Source organism: Sceloporus occidentalis, unplaced genomic scaffold (genome assembly GCF_023333645.1).
Source record: "Sceloporus occidentalis isolate IW3139 unplaced genomic scaffold, rSceOcc1.0.p SCAF_188, whole genome shotgun sequence".
NCBI classification, from domain to species: domain Eukaryota; kingdom Metazoa; phylum Chordata; class Lepidosauria; order Squamata; family Phrynosomatidae; genus Sceloporus; species Sceloporus occidentalis.
Window position 1 is genome coordinate 1,069,294 of NW_028317168.1, and position 12,031 is coordinate 1,081,324.

A 12,031-nucleotide genomic window follows, 5' to 3' on the forward strand; every position below is an offset into this window, starting at 1 on the left:
CTCCCAGATATGCCTTATACCCTATATATGTCGCTGCCTCCCTGATATGCCTTATACACCCTTATATGTCACTCTGCCCCCCCAGAAATGCCTTATACCCCCTATATGGCACTCTGCTGCCCAGATATGCCTATACCCCTCAATATGTCACTCTGCCTCCCAGATAAGCCTTATACCTCCTATATGCCACTGCTTTCCTGATATGCTTTATACCCTCTATTTGCCACTCTGCCCCCCAGATATGCCTTATATAATCTTGAGGTTCGATTATAAGATGACCTCGAATACAAGACGAGGGGTATTTTTCAGAAAAAAAGATGGTATCTTAAATAGCTGTGAACAATTCAATGATGCAAATCAACGGCTCAATGGTTAAATCTTTTTTTTTTTTTTACAAAAAGGAGCTAATGGACAGCATTGTCTTGATCTCTTATCAAACCTTAATCCATTACTTTTTACAACTGCTTGGAGAATATAGCATAGGGCCCTGAAGAATGCAATAAATTACAATCCAAAATGGTGTGTTTTTTCAAATAGCCCCAGAATATATGATTGAGTGCCATTCAGTTTCACAACTGGTTTGAACATTTTGCTTCAAGTTGTATAAGTGGGTTGGCAGCAGAGTTTTCCAAACATTCAGTGTAACTGACTGAACTACAAATGATGACTCAGAGATACCGGATGGTAATGATGAGTCAGAAATTTCTAGCCCGGACCAGACTTGTCATGTTCATACCCCCAGGAAAAGAACACCTGTTGTTCGCTGGTCTCCAGAAGTGAATCTCAGTTGACACTAGTCAACAGAAGACACAAGAAGCAGCTCTCATGTCTACAATACAAAAGAGGAAGCTGCTTGTTTAAGTTGTTGTTATATACTAATTTATATTGTTGTTTAAGTAATATATATATGTAATAAAGTAGGGAAGGAGATGTAGTGTTGTGCTTGCGTCCTGTTTGGTTAAAAGGCACTGGGCTGCTGTGCAGGCATGATGTCATCAACTGGGCAGAGCTTGCAGGTACATTGAAAGGCCAAATGACAGTTATCTGCAGAACGGTAGGTGTGACAGTTAATAAAAGTGACAGTTACACACAGAAGTGGACTTTGTAGTTTAGCACATTAAGTAGGACATTACAAAGACAAGCCAAAAATGGCACTGGGAAGCTGTTTGGAGACATAAATGTCAGATACAACTTGTTTGGATACAAATATGGCACTTTTAAGATATTTGGGGGCAAATGTGGTACTGTTAAGCTGTTTTGGGATGTCAGAGCAAGCTGTCTGAGGACAAACATGGTAGAGACAAGTTGTTTGGGCACAAAGGTGGCAGAGACAAGATGTTTTGGCACAAATATAGCACTGCTAAGTTGTTTGAGTACAAAAGATAGCTGTTTGGGCAAAAAGTGGGTACTCGGTATCCACACTTAATAAACAGAGAGCAAGAGGTAAATCTAAATGAGGCAAAGGTGGGGCCTTAAGAAGGGGTGGGGCCAAAATAGAAAGGGGTGGAGTTTACAGTGAGGAGACCTTCCGATAGATACTGGTCTTGTCAAGGGACCCACCCTGCTATAAGAAATGCCATGTTATTTCTGTACATGTATTTTTAATTCAGGCTAAACACTGCACATCTACACCCACATATTATACTTAGTTATATATATGTATATATATATATATATTAACTTAAGTTAATAACTATAACTTAGTTATAATTATTTCTTTTAGGGACACGAGAGGGGGGGATAGGGGTTTTTATTTATTTATTTTTTATTTATTTATTTTCTTTCATATATGTATCCCGCCCATTAAGCGTCAGTTGATATTGCTTAATTTTGCATGGCGGAGACCTTCTGTTAAATGTAGGTCTTATTAGGGGTCATGTTATTACTTTACCTGCATTTGACATCTAGTCAGTCTGTGGACATGTAATATATTTGGGACATCTTTGAATATAGAAACATAAGTAAAAAAAAATCTTTATAGATGTTGTCTTCTTTACTTCTTTCTCTGTTTGCTTAGAGGATATGTTCTTTAAACAGGAAAGACTGAAAATTAACGATTACATTTCTTGGAGCCGCTTCGGGGGCATTTTTGGTCTTGTTTAAACGATGAAATCTCTCCATTTGTATATCATATCACGTGTTCAAACAAGCCCTCCATAAAATCTTTTAGTTTGTCTTGCGTTATTGTTTCTGGAATGTTCCTAAGTATTAAGTAGCTCCTCCTGAAGCGGTCTTACAGGTCTCCTAATTTCAGTTCTATTTTTCTTACTTTTTTCTTCTAGTCCTCCCAAGGATTGCTTCATCTCAGAGTCCCTCTATTTTTGACTCCATATCCTTTACTTTGTTAGCTAGGTCATCTATTTTTGAGTTAATTTCTTTAAAACGTGCATTGATCTCTGTCTTAATAGTATCTAGCAGGGGGTCTAAACATTTTTAGGTATATTTGAGATATGTCAGTGAGGCTTTCAGAGGAGTTGTCCATTGAGGGTGGGGTTTCTGTGTTTCTTTTTGTTGGTATGGGTTTTGGCTGCTGTGGTGAACAAAATGTTAAGGCAGATGCAGAGGACCTCTTTTCAGCTTTTAGTTGGATGTTCTTTGGTGGCATTTTATTTTCAATTATTTTTGGAAAGCCTCTCTATGGCCTAAATACTAGACTTGCGCATTCGTCTTCGGGCGAACATGAAAACGAGCACGAAGAGGCCGTTTTTTGTTCGTTCCGAAGACACGCCGAAGAGAATACAGTGCCGGCAAAACGTAGGAGGAGACGAAGACTCACAACCACGAAGAATCGAAGATTCTTCGTGATCGTCTTCGTTTTTGCCGCGCAGCCGCCAAAATTTCAAACAGGAGTGAGCTAATCTCGTCTGTCCAATCAGCTCACTCTTGTGACGTCACGCTAAGGGTCTCGTCCAATGCCTGTGCTGCTGTTTTTTGAATTCTGAAGGCGCCTTTATAAGACCAGAGCTTGCCTGAGAGATCCATTCATTTTTCGCTGTGACTGCTTTGGCAACACTGCTGTGCTGCATCCGAGCGTTACAGAGAGAGATTGTTCTGTTCTGTGTGAGACTGGTAAGCCTTAGCCTGCCATTTCTCACAGTGTACTTCATCCTCACTTCAGTGCTACTTAATATAATTAATAATAATAATTTGATTAATTTAATTTTTTTTATTTAATTTGTCATCAACTGTAGTGTAAGTGCTGTTGAGTTGACAGTGCACCCAGTGCCTCAGTGGCACTGGGGTGCCCTTGCCCTGGGCTGGCACTAGTGCCTATTGCCTGTCCTGCTTAAATAAATTAAATAGAATTTATAAATAATAATTTAATAGAATCTATAATTTAATAGTTCATTATTATATATATATATATTTGTCAGTCATATATATATATATATATATTCTATAGTATACTAGTGTAGAGTGTACTGTAGACATTCATCTACTAGTGTCTAATTTAAAATCAGTAATATTAATTAATATAATTAATAATTGAATTCATTATAAAATTATATATATATTTGTCAGTTATAGTTAGTAATAGTATACTAGTGTAGAGTGTACTGTAGACATTCAAGACATCTACTAGTGTCTAATCTAAAATCAGTAATATCAATAATTCTATAATTCTTTCTTGTCTTAATAGTTAATTAAATTAGCTATAAATAAAAGTAATAATATTAAATAATTACTACTAGCGTATAGTTCAGCTAATCTTATTAGTACTGGTGCTGCAGCTCTATAGTTTGTGCTTTGTTTTAGCAACAGCAAGAGACCAAGTCAATTTTTCTTAATTAATCTTTCATTTTATTTCATTTGTTTTGCTCACCTCAGTCCATCAGTGAAGTGAACTTGTTGGGCTAGTGAGTGCAGCCGCATAAGTGCTGTGTTTTTTTTTGATCAGCAAGCAGTGACGTTAACTGTTTTGCAAAGATTTTCTCATTTATTTTACATTTTATTTCAATTTTATTAAAAGTACCCTTAGTGTTTTGCTCACCTCAGTCCATCAGTGAAGTGAACTTGTTGGGCTAGTGAGTGCAGCCAGCAGTGAAGCTAACTGTTTTGCTGTGACATTTTATTTTATTTCTAATTCTTTTCAAGAAAAATTGACTGTGACGAGCTGTACTAAGCAAAGCTTCAAGCTACTAGCTGTAGTACTAAAATAATTCTAATCTTCTTTAATCTTAATCTATAATATATTATAAATAATATATAACAATATAAATTCTAATTCATAATCTATACTATAAGTAATTCTAATTCTAAATTCTAATTCATAATCTATATTCTTCTATCTATAATACATAATATATAAGTAAATTATTTCTAATCTATTAATATTATATAACTTAATATTAATTAATAAATCATATACTGAATCTGATTTAACCTCACTTTAGCTTAGTGGGTTTGAGAGCGTCTGCCTAGAGGTAGACTTATAGTAAGGAAATATAGCTTTAGGCTAGCATAGTAGTAGGCTAAGCTCTTAGGCCCGTGTAAATTCAAATTAAAAATAAAATACTGCTAGTTATTAAATAGTTAATATTGAGTTAATAATTTAAATAACTTTAGCACTTTGGCAGATTGCACACAGCACAGTGCAGTAGTGCATAGTTTTACTTTTTAAGCAGTAGCACTGAAGAGAACTTCGTCTAATTTTTTGTCTTTAATTCGTTTTTCCTTTTTTTTTATTTTTATTTTTTTTAATTTTTTTTATAGTTTTTTAAACACTACACTACACTACACACAACACAAAATTTGAAATGGATCCTCCTTTTGGGACTAAGGAGGGACAAGCTCCATCTACCACCGCCACCACCAGCACCACCACCAGCACCACCACCAGTTCTAAGATGCAGCCTTTGCGTCAGTCTAGTCGGCCAAGTAGGCCAAGCTCTCGCTTATCATTTGGGGAAGCATTGCTTGAAGGATCATCAAGTAAAGGAAAGGCACCAAAAGCAGGCAGTAGTAGTGCGGCTAGGCCCACAAGCTCTATGGTTTTTTACGGAAAGCCTAAAGCACCAGAAGCACGTTCAAAGTTAAAGGGTAGCACAAGTAGTACCAGCCCAGTGACTAAAAAGAAGTGCCTTTTGCCCCAAGCAGCATCTTCCCCATCCACCAGCAGCATGCAAGGTACCAAGCAGAGCCAAATTAGCAGCAAGACTCAGAGGGGTCCCAAACCAAAGCGATCTCATTCCTTTGTAGGGAAAACCACCACCACCACCACCCCCACCTCTACCGCCTCTACCACCACTAGTGCTGCGCCTACTGTTCCCACTGGTACCGCCACGCCATGTCCTCCTAGTACCTCTAGCAAGCCACCAAGTCCTTACAAAATTTTTGTAAAGACAGTTAGAGAGAGGGCTACACATAGTGGAACTCCACCTAGCGAGGTAGCAGAGGAGCCTGAGACTGAGAGGCCAAGTGCAGAGTCTATTCTTCCTGCTCGCACTACTACTAGTCACGAGTCTCACGACGATATCAGTCTTAGCTCCAGCCTAGCAGGAATTCCATTCGATCTGGCTAATGAAGAGCTAGACTATGAGCCAGAGGAAGTAGAGGAGATGAGTGGTCAGGAATCAGATTCCTCAGGGAGCAGTGTCCAAATGACTAGTGCACAATTTTCCCCTGAGCCTCCACCTTCTCCGCTACGATCATCACCACCACCACCACCACCAGCAGCAGCAGCAAAACCTAGCAAATCTAAAGCAATTAGCAGTCCCACTATGGCCAGTACTGTTACCACCAGTCCCACCACCACTAGTTCTGCCTCTGTTCATCCACCCCGAGCAGTAGGAGCAGCACCCAAGGCACACTCCAAGGCTATGCGCGCCCCAATTTGGGAGCACTTTGAAAATGTTGAAGAAGGGCGCTATGGAAAGTGCAAACATTGTGGGAAGCTAATAAGCAGAGGGAAAGTGTCTGGCCATTTTACCAGTGCTAGCATGAAGCATCACCTCAGCACTCAACACAACGCTGTGCTATTGGGGAAAGATGCAGAGGGAAAACTTAGTGCAGGCAGCATAGCTGGTGGCCGTGGAAAAACCCCAACAGCTTCTTCTTCTGAGCCAATAGCAGCAGCAGCAGCAGCAGCAGCAACTAGTGCTGGCAGCCAGAGACCAAGGCAGGTTGGAGCACTGCATGTCCAGCCCACCCTGGAACAATTTGTGGCATTCCAATCCAAAAGGTCAATGCCCAAACAGCAGGCCAATAAAGTAACGCGACTGATTGGTCAGTTCATTGCTGTTGGAGGGGCATCCTTCTCTATGATCGAAGGGGAGCCTTTCAAACAATTGATGGCGGCTGTGGCTCCACAATATACAGTTCCGTCACGTTCCACTTTCAGCAGGAACATTGTCCCCTCATTGTATCGGTCCTGTGTTGCAGCAGTGAAAGAGGAGCTTTCCAAGGCTGCTGGTCAGTCTGTTCATTTCACTACAGATTTGTGGAGTGCACCTAGCGGCCAGCATGCCTTTCTTTCTTTGACAGCACACTGGTGGCAGCCCGGTGTGTCTAAGGAAGCTGCTGCAGCAGGCTACCGATCTTTCCTTCTCCATGCAGAAGTGATGGATGAAAAGCACACTTCCCAAAATATTCTGCATGCAATGAGGAAAATGTTTAGCCTTTGGGTGGGAGCAGAGGCGGGCACCAATGTTGAAGTTGGTTTTGTGGTAACTGACGGAGGTGCCAATATGGTGAAAGCGCTGCGAGATGATCATATTGTTGGTGTGCGCTGTGCAGCCCACATCATCCATCTTGTAGTGAAGGCAGCAATGTCAGAAGGAACTAATGTGGCAGCAGTAGTTCTGTCCCGCTGCAGAAAGATCGCTGGGCACGTTCACCATAGTGTTAAGGCTAGCCAACTTTTGAGGGAAGAGCAAGAGAGGTCAGGTCTTCCCGTACACTGCCTACGTCAGGATGTCAGTACACGGTGGAACTCAACGTTAGACATGCTGGAGAGGATTTTGGAGCAGCAGAGGGCAATCCATAATCTTGCCTCAGAGCACAATATTGGGATTACCTCTCCATTGAATAGGGACGATTGGACAGTGATCGCCCAGCTTGTGGCAGTCCTTAAACCATTCAGGGATGCCACAGAAAATTTAAGCTCAAACACTGCCAGTCTGGCCCAGGTAATCCCAGTGTTCTCCCATCTAGGCAGCAAGATGGATGTGTTCCTTAGAAACCGTGAGGCTGTTCAAGGTGGCACGCTACATCCTGACGTAGCAGCCATAGTCAGGAAGCTGAAGGATCTGCTAAAAGTACACCTTCGCAAACGAATGGAAGAGAGTCCCGAAATGATGCTAGCGTGCCTTTGCGATCCAAGAATTAAGGGAAAGCTAGCTTTGAAATTTAATGTTCTCAGTAGCTACCGGGAGCAATTGGTCAACAAGGTGCGTGACTGGCAGCGTAAAATGGGAATGCTGTTCGAGGAGGGAGAGGTGCAGGAGGAGGAAGAGATGATGTGGTCTGCTACTCCTAGCAGCAGCATCAGCAGCAGTGCCACAAGCAGCACAACACAGCTGAGTGGAGCAGCTGCGTTTTGGGAAGAGGCACTTGGGAGTATAGTTGGACCATCTGACAGAGCTAGCAGCAGAAAGGAGAGTAGTGCTGCTGAAATGGTCAAACTTTACCTCTGTGAAGTTCCTTCTGCGCCTAATGTTGATCCTCTTAGCTACTGGGATGAAAAGAAGAGTGTGTGGCCTGCACTCTCATGGGTTGCGCAGCAGCTACTATCATGTCCGCCAACCACTGTTCAAAGTGAGCGCGTGTTTTCTATGACTGGAAACATACTGAGTCCACAGCGCTCACGCATGGCACCTCATCTGATGGAGCAGATTGCCTTCCTTAAATTCAATCTGCCCAAGTTGGGTTACCCAGCTCTTAGCTTGGAAAGTCAATTTTTTTTATCTGTAATGTTTAAGGTAGTTTCTCCCCCTGGTTGCACGTGTTTGCGGTGTGGCAACGTCTGCTACCTCCGCCGGTGTAGCCAATTTACGCTAGGGCCTAGTGTCTGAGTTCTGGAAGTCCGCTCCCAAACGCCATGGACTGACAGACTTTCATGCTTTGCCCTGGGGTGAAACAGGTGAGCGGGTCGTCAATTGCCCACTCATTCGCCTTTTTCCTTTTCCAACGGTGCTGCTGGTGGTGGTGCCAGCATCTTTTGCCAGTTCGCTTCCTGGCTGAAATCATGCCTCAAATGTCCCTAATGGAGAGGGTAGTTTCTCCCCCTGGTTGCACGTGTTTGCGGTGTGGCAACGTCTGCTACCTCCGCCGGTGTAGCCAATTTACGCTAGGGCCTAGTGTCTGAGTTCTGGAAGTCCGCTCCCAAACGCCATGGACTGACAGACTTTCATGCTTTGCCCTGGGGTGAAACAGGTGAGCGGGTCGTCAATTGCCCACTCATTCACCTTTTTCCTTTTCCAACGGTGCTGCTGGTGGTGGTGCCAGCATCTTTTGCCAGTTCGCTTCCTGGCTGAAATCATGCCTCAAATGTCCCTAATGGAGAGGGTAGTTTCTCCCCCTGGTTGCACTTGCTGCGGTGTGGCAACGTCTGCTACCTCCGCCGGTGTAGCCAATTTACGCTAGGGCCTAGTGTCTGAGTTCTGGAAGTCCGCTCCCAAACGCCATGGACTGACAGACTTTCATGCTTTGCCCTGGGGTGAAACAGGTGAGCGGGTCGTCAATTGCCCACTCATTCACCTTTTTCCTTTTCCAACGGTGCTGCTGGTGGTGGTGCCAGCATCTTTTGCCAGTTCGCTTCCTGGCTGAAATCATGCCTCAAATGTCCCTAATGGAGAGGGTAGTTTCTCCCCCTGGTTGCACTTGCTGCGGTGTGGCAATGCCTGCTACCTCCGCCGGTGTAGCCAATTTACGCTAGGGCCTAGTGTCTGAGTTCTGGAAGTCTGCTCCCAAACGCCAAGGACTGACAGTCTTTGGATGCTTTGCCCTGGGGTGAAACAGGTGAGCGGGTCGTCAATTGCCCACTCATTCGCCTTTTCCAATGCTGCTGCTGCTGCTGCTGCTGCTGCTGGTGGTGCCAGCGTCTCTTCTCTGCCAGTTCGCTTCCTGGCTAGTGTCATGCCTTAAATGTCCCTAATGGAGAGGGTAGTTTCTCCCCCCCTGGTTGCACTTGCTGCGGTGTGGCAACGCCTGCTACCTCCGCCAATGTAGCCAGCTTACGCTAGGGCCTAGTGTCTGAGCTCTGGAAGTCTGCTGCCAAACGTCTAGGACTGACAGTGTTTGGATGCTTTGCTCTGAGGTGGAACAGGTGAGCGGGTCGCCAATTGCCCACTCATTCGCCTTACCCAATTCTGCTGCTGCTGCTGCTGCTGGTGGTGGTGCCAGCGTCTCTTCTCTGCCAGTTCGCTTCCTGGCTAGTGTCATGCCTTAAATGTCCCTAATGGTAAGGGCAGTTTCTCCCCCCTGGCTGCGTCTGTTTGCGGTGTGGCAACGCCTGCTACCTCCGCCGGAGTGGCCAGCTTACGCTAGGGCCTAGTGTCTGAGCTCTGGAAGTCTGCTGCCAAACGTCTAGGACTGACAGTGTTTGGGTGCTTTGCCCTGGGGTGAAACAGGTGAGTGGGTCGCCAATTGCCCACTCATTCGCCTTTCCCAATTCTGCTGCTGCTGCTGCTGCTGGTGGTGGTGCCAGCGTCTCTTCGATGCCAGTTCGCTTCCTGGCTAGTGTCATGCCTCAAATGTCCCTAATGGTAAGGGCAGTTTCTCCCCCCTGGCTGCCTCTGTCTGCGGTGTGGCAACGCCTGCTACCTCCGCCGGAGTGGCCAGCTTACGCTAGGGCCTTGTGTCTGAGCTCTGGAAGTCCGCTGCCAAACGTCTAGGACTGACAGTGTTTGGGTGCTTTGCCCTGGGGTGAAACAGGTGAGTGGGTCGCCAATTGCCCACTCATTCGCCTTTCCCATTTTTCAATGCTGCTGCTGGTGGTGGTGGTGCCAGCATCTCTTCTCTGCCAGTTCGCTTCCTGGCTAGAGTCATGCCCAAAATGTCCCTAGTGGTAAGGGCAGTTTCTCCCCTCTGGCTGCGTCTGTTTGCGGTGTGGCAACGCCTGCTACCTCCGCCGGAGTGGCCAGCTTACGCTAGGGCCTTGTGTCTGAGCTCTGGAAGTCCGCTGCCAAACGTCTAGGACTGACAGTGTTTGGGTGCTTTGCCCTGGGGTGAAACAGGTGAGTGGGTCGCCAATTGCCCACTCATTCGCCTTTCCCAATTCTGCTGCTGCTGCTGGTGGTGATGCCAGCGTCTCTTCGATGCCAGTTCGCTTCCTGGCTAGTGTCATGCCTCAAATGTCCCTAATGGTAAGGGAAGTTTCTCCCCCCTGGCTGCGTCTGTTTGCGGTGTGGCAACGCCTGCTACCTCCGCCGGAGTGGCCAGCTTACGCTAGGGCCTTGTGTCTGAGCTCTGGAAGTCCGCTGCCAAACGTCTAGGACTGACAGTGTTTGGATGCTTTGCTCTGGGGTGAAACAGGTGAGTGGGTCGCCAATTGCCCACTCATTCGCCTTTCCCATTTCCTTTTCCATTTCATTATTTTCCTTCTGATACACAACCAACCAAACATAACACACAATAACACAAATAACACAGTGACATAACACATAACACACATAACACATATAACACAGTGACAAGTGACAACACACATAACACACATAACACATACACGTACAATGCAAAAATCACAAGGACCTTTCCTCTTGTTATTTGTCCTGGCCTTCATTTCTACACTCACTAGCATTAACGCTATAACTCACACTTCATACTATAACATTTTTCCATCCACATACCTGCCAACAGACCCAACTTTTTCAGGGACAGTCCTGCTTTTTTCCAGTCCTGTCCCATCTAATTTAGCTAAACTAGGTATGCAAATACACGTTGGTAGTTATAGCTCGGTAGGTAGCACTAGTATAAACATTAAATAAATATAATAAAGTACTAAATAATAAATCTAACTTTAAAATACATTTAAATAAACCCCTAATTTTTTTTTAAAACCCATTAAAATTAAATTATTATTTAGACATAATACATCTTTAACCAAAGCAGTGCACTGCTACTAATCTTAAACATAACCGTACATTAACCCTAAGCTATTTTTTAGTTCTTGTCCAACATTTTTCCATCCGCATACCTGCCAACACATCCAAGATTTTGGTGGACAGTCCTGCTTTTTTCCAGTCCTGTCCAGTAAAAGTTGGGTTGTTGCAAAGTATGCCATTGTAAATAGGTAGCAAATGTTAGGCATGTATTACAAGTGGTCCAAAATCAATTTAAAAATGTAAAATAATCCCTATTCTTTTATTAAACATCTATGGATGTGTGATTGTGTATGACAAACGGAGGCCAAGTTCCTTGGAGCATTTGTCTCTAGGTCATTTTGTGTACAGTACACCTCAGTACGTGTGTGCAACTCTATTGGTCGTTTCGGCAGGGGGCTGGCCTGCCATCAACGAATGAAGTGCGTTCTGCAATTCACTAGTTGATGCCAGACCAGCCCCCTGCCGAAACGACCAATAGAGTTGCACACACGTTCCTTCACGGCAGCTGCTGCTGCTCCGATGTGTTGTTAACCCCGTATTAACCCCTGCAAGGCAACCGGGAAGGAAACGAAGATTAAAAGGGCACGAAGAATGTCCGCGAATATTCGCCCGAAGAGAAGACAGGAACGGGCGAATATTCGCGGAATACGAAGGTTTTTTCCCCCCCGAAGACGAGCACGAAGACGAACACGAAGAGCCCCCTGGTGCCCAAGTCTACTAAATACAACCTATAATTAAACAGCACTATCCTTTTAGGCTGTAGTTATGTTATATGACGCTTTTTTCTTCCTCTTTCCCCTTTCCTTTTTTTTTTTTTTTTTTTTTTTTTGCACAACCAATTTTACAGAGTGCAGTCTAGTCCAATCGAGCAGTCCAATCTCTCTGCAGTCTTTCTATACTCCTCCAACATATAGTGTCCCCTCTCTGAATGCTGCACACCCCCCCCCCGTGTGCTCCCCTTATGGTACCTATAACGAGTTCACCAA